Source organism: Rhinopithecus bieti, unplaced genomic scaffold (assembly GCF_001698545.2).
Source record: "Rhinopithecus bieti isolate Rb0 unplaced genomic scaffold, ASM169854v2 scaffold_19018, whole genome shotgun sequence".
Classification (NCBI taxonomy): Eukaryota; Metazoa; Chordata; class Mammalia; order Primates; family Cercopithecidae; genus Rhinopithecus; species Rhinopithecus bieti.
Window position 1 is genome coordinate 1,160,354 of NW_016809658.1, and position 4,479 is coordinate 1,164,832.

The 4,479-nt window shown below is 45.4% G+C and overlaps 1 pseudogene; it reads right to left on the reverse strand.

The window, feature by feature from the left end:
* Nucleotides 1–3,756, reverse strand: part of LOC108540797 (keratin, type I cytoskeletal 18-like) — a 14,945-nt pseudogene extending 11,189 nt beyond the window's left edge.
* Nucleotides 3,757–4,479: the final 723 nt, after the last annotated feature.

Sequence of the window (4,479 nt, forward strand, 5' to 3'; positions counted from 1 at the left end):
TGTGTGTGTGTGTGTGTGTGTGTGTGTGTGTGTGTGTGCCCCCTTCACTGTCCTCAACACAGGCAATTCTTGCTGGCTTGGCTCCGAGCACCGAGGTCCAGCCTGCGTTTGTAATTCATTCTTGTTCACCTAGAAAATGTTGGCAGTGGGTGGCCCTGAGTCCAGCTTCATCAAGGGCCTGTTTTCACATGTTCCTCTGTCTTGTGGGGAACTAGTTCCCCCACACAGCCCTCAACAAGCAGTTGGCTGGGGAAAAGAATGTGTTTGCTGGGGGGCGGGGGGAGGCTGCAGAGGGGGTGGGTGGTGAGGTGGGAGGGAAAAAAGGCAGGGGAAGAAAAGGAAAATACAGAAAAAACAGAAGCTACGACCATATGCTCTGATGAGGAGGATAAACTTTGGGGACAACTTCAAATTCAAGGATCACCATGATTTATCCAGAAACTCACTTTCCTCACTTTTTTTTCCCACAGAACAGGTCCAGGGCCTGGATCCTCATTACCCATCTTGAACTGCTCCTTAGAGCCCTCTGGAGCCTGTAGAGAAGGGAGCGTGTCCCAGCCTCCGGACTTCCAGAACATCTTCTCCGACCTACTCAAACGCAGATCCCTTTCAGGACCATCAATGACATATCCCAGGCCCTCATTCCTCTTCAAGAGCAAACTGTGTCTGGGGATCACAAGAAAGGGACATCAACCCCATACTGGGTATTTAAAGGCCACTCACAACCTCTTTTAGAAATCCTCTTTACCCCTCTATGATAGAACACAGCATTTGGCTTTGATCCGTCATATTTTTCAGATGACTGCTGGCCCCATAGAAGTTCAAATGAGACATTCCTTTCAGCGTGGACCACAGCACGTTGCTGGCATTCCACAGGACAAGCCCTCGTTTTCAGGTGGATCACAAGCTCTGTGCTGGAGGTGGCAAATGCATATTATGCGTGTTGGAAAGCATGTGCACCTTGACTTTTTCCTTCCTTAAAACAATGATCCTGCTTTCAAAAGATAAAAAGAAAGTCAATGTGGCTACCGGATGAAGTGTAGACCTAGCCTGGCAGTGAAGAGGAGGCAGCCATCGGAAACACCTGCAGAACAGTGGTGTCCTCCCTGCTCTGGACAGAGAGGAGGGCACTGGCTCAAAGTAGTCCAGGCATTAAACACACAGCCTAGGCTCAAAATGACCAAGGCCTCCCATGGGGCAGAGCCACCAGGAAGCTGGGAGCTTCATTCACCTCCCAAAATGGACAGCAAGTTCCTTCTTCCTAAGCACCAACAAACTTGAGCAGTTCCCTGCACCAGTTTTGTATCCATCCCACCAGAAACCAGACACGAGGCAGGGAGGCCCAACCACCAGCCCAGGGGCCCCGCATCCTGCCGCCACAGTCATCTCCCCTTTCATCTCTGTGAGAGTCACCTCCCAGGTGACCCCTGGCCCCACTCAAGTTTAAACGAGGCGAGGTGTTACTTTCAGCCCATACCCACAGCACATTTCAGTCCTCCCGTTCAAGGGGCCTCAGCCTCCACCCCCCACCTTCCTCTGCCCTTTAATCCCCTCTTGGGGAATTCAGTTATGCATATAGCTTGAAATGGGGACCACAGGCTGGGCCTCTACAAGCTGCTAATTGAAAACCTTGTCAGAAGTGGGAGGAAGAGGCAGAGGGGGGAAAAACAACAACCCTTGACAGGACCCCACTCTCATATTATGAACAGCAGCACGCCCTCCCAGAAGGGCGGTCCCTGCTCCACCTCGGCTGCATGGGAGGCCTTCCTCCCCGGCTTGAGGACTGAGTCTGTGGTAGACGCTGCCTACCACATCAGAAAGGATGCAGCCAAGGGGCCTCCAGCCCCCGCCTGACCCTGGGGCTGCCTTGCTCTCTGAGCACGCTGTTCCTGCTGCTTCTGGGGACAGGCTGCCTGGGTCAAGGCCTGGCTTCACTACTCTCAGCTGTGTGATCCTGGGCAAGCGACTCAACCTTTCTGAGCCTCAGTTTCTTCCCCTATGAAATGTGGATGAGAATTGTACCTATTTCAGAGGGTCATTGTGAGGATTAAATGCGATTATACATATAAACACTTCACACAGTGCCTGATACAGTATTCATAACTTTTAATGTTTTATTCTTGTTTATAACAATGAGAATTCTTGATCTTACCAAATTGGAGAACAGCCGGGGAGAGGGAGCTGAGGTTGTCATTCTATTTCCATTTCAGAAGTAAATCTGGTACCAGATTTACCTGGTACCGTAACTAAATCTGGAAGCCTTTAAATGAAAACAGACAAGGATGCATGTTTGTGTGAAGGTGGGGAGAAGAGGGTGGTAAGACTTCAGTGGAGGGAAGAATACAAAGAGAATAGGGGAAGGAAAGCAATGAATCAGCCAAGGTTTTTCAATCATCTATTGTATAACAGGCACATTTTCAGTGCTTTCACGACATGTCTGCACAATGCTATAAGGTAGTTATGATCACTACCATTTTCCACTAAAAATTTGAAGCTTAGAAAATGCTTGGCTCCTAAATGTGGCACTGAATTGGCTTTGAATCCCAAAACCCCTATCCAGGCTCCACCTCCCACATGCTGTGCAATGGGGGCTCCTTCCTGCCTTTTAAAAGGGACAAGAAATCCTCAGATGGTGGTATTCATCCAATTTTCAGGAATTAGACACATTTTTCTAATACTACATTTACAGAAGGTTCAGATTGGAATATGGGCACCTCTGGTGTGAAAGGTCTTGATCACTTTTTTTTTGTTTTGTTTTGTTTTGAGACAGGGTCTCCCTCTGTTGCCCAGGCTGGAGTGGGCTCACTGCAAGTGGGCTGGGTTCAGGTGATTCTCCTACCTTAGCCTCCCCAGTAGCTGGGATTACAGGCATGCACCACCACAGCCCAGCTAATTTTTGTATTTTTAGTAGAGACAGGGTTTCATCATATTGGTCAGGCTGGTTTCGAACTTCTCACCTCAGGTGATCCACCCACCTCAGCCTCCCAAAGTGCTGGGATTACAGGCTTGAACCACCGTGCCCGGCCTTGATCACCTTCTTTATTCAGAACAGAAGTTTCTAGTCCAGACTTTCATGCCAACGGTAGGTGGGAATGTGTCTGAAGCAATAAGTGGGAATACTTTAATACTTCCCTGTGAAGAGCTCTGGCTGAGGTGTTAACATCCAGGTTAAGAATATAAAAATCAAGCTAAATGAAAACACCATGATTACAATGGCGGTGACTTTATCCAAGGACCTCCAAAATCACTAGCAATTATGTGGTATGAAGCACCTACATTAGGAAAACGGCAATGATTTTGTATCTACTGATGAGGATAATGACTAATATATTCTGTCAACAGACATGACAGCTGTCTGTACACATTTGGAGGCATGTATTTTTAGAGGCTGTTACTGTACCTCCAGCTATTTTAACTACTAAATTTTGTTGACACCATGCAATCCAGTAACAAGGAGGTTTACGGGGAAAGGTTAAAATTCCTATTTCCAGCTGTTTCTCTTCCTTACATCATTTTTGTTTCATTATTCAATAGGACCCATAAATCTGCCACTCAGATCCCAGACTAAGTGACACGCTACAGGGAAATTGCTAATGTCACTAGGAAACAAAATAAAATTGAACTCTGGGTTTATAGCATTCAGCCCTCAAAAGTGTCATTCCTGGCCTGAGATTCATTCTAACACTCACACACTGACCGGAGAACTTCCGTCCGATGAAGAACCTGGGCTTCATTTCCTCTGCCCCCACTCCCCATTTTCCTAATTGGGGGCTGGGAAGAGAAGGGAGGTGGAGAGATTTGCAAGATGGGCTCTAATTTTAAGACAAAAGCCATCCCATCAAATCTTAACAGATGTTTCCCAAGTTTAGAAGATTAAGAAAGATTTCAGCATCAAAAATCAAAGAAAATACTCCATGACCTTAAAAAAGGATAAAACACAAAGCTCTAACAAACCCAAAGTCCACTTTGACAGCTGTCTCTGACGGAATTGACAAGGTGCTATTGATGTTTGGATTAAACCATGCCTCTGTGATCAAGTACTCAAACATGGGATAAAAGACGAATATATTCTTTAATCCTACCCACTAATTTTGTCTGGGCCCTGAAAAGCAGTGAGTACTGAACAAATGTTGAAAGTGGTTTCGCTTCTGTTTATTGACAAAGCTATTTTTATTTCATTAATTTGCCACGTATCTTATCAGCATTTAAACTAACACAAGGAAATCTATACGAGGTACTGAACTCTCCACAAACAGATAGCTGCAACTTCCAAAGCCACTAAAGGTAAAATCAATAGACAATGATTCTAGAAAGTGAGGAAGATGTTACAGGAAAATGTAATAGAAAAATTGTGTTCTGATTTATTTTCATTTTCTTTAAAAAAAAAAAAAACTATAAGATAGCATTGGGAATTCTAGTTTTCAGCCTGGTAACTTTTAAAGGAAAAGAAGAAAACCTTTTTTTTTTTTTTTTTTTTTT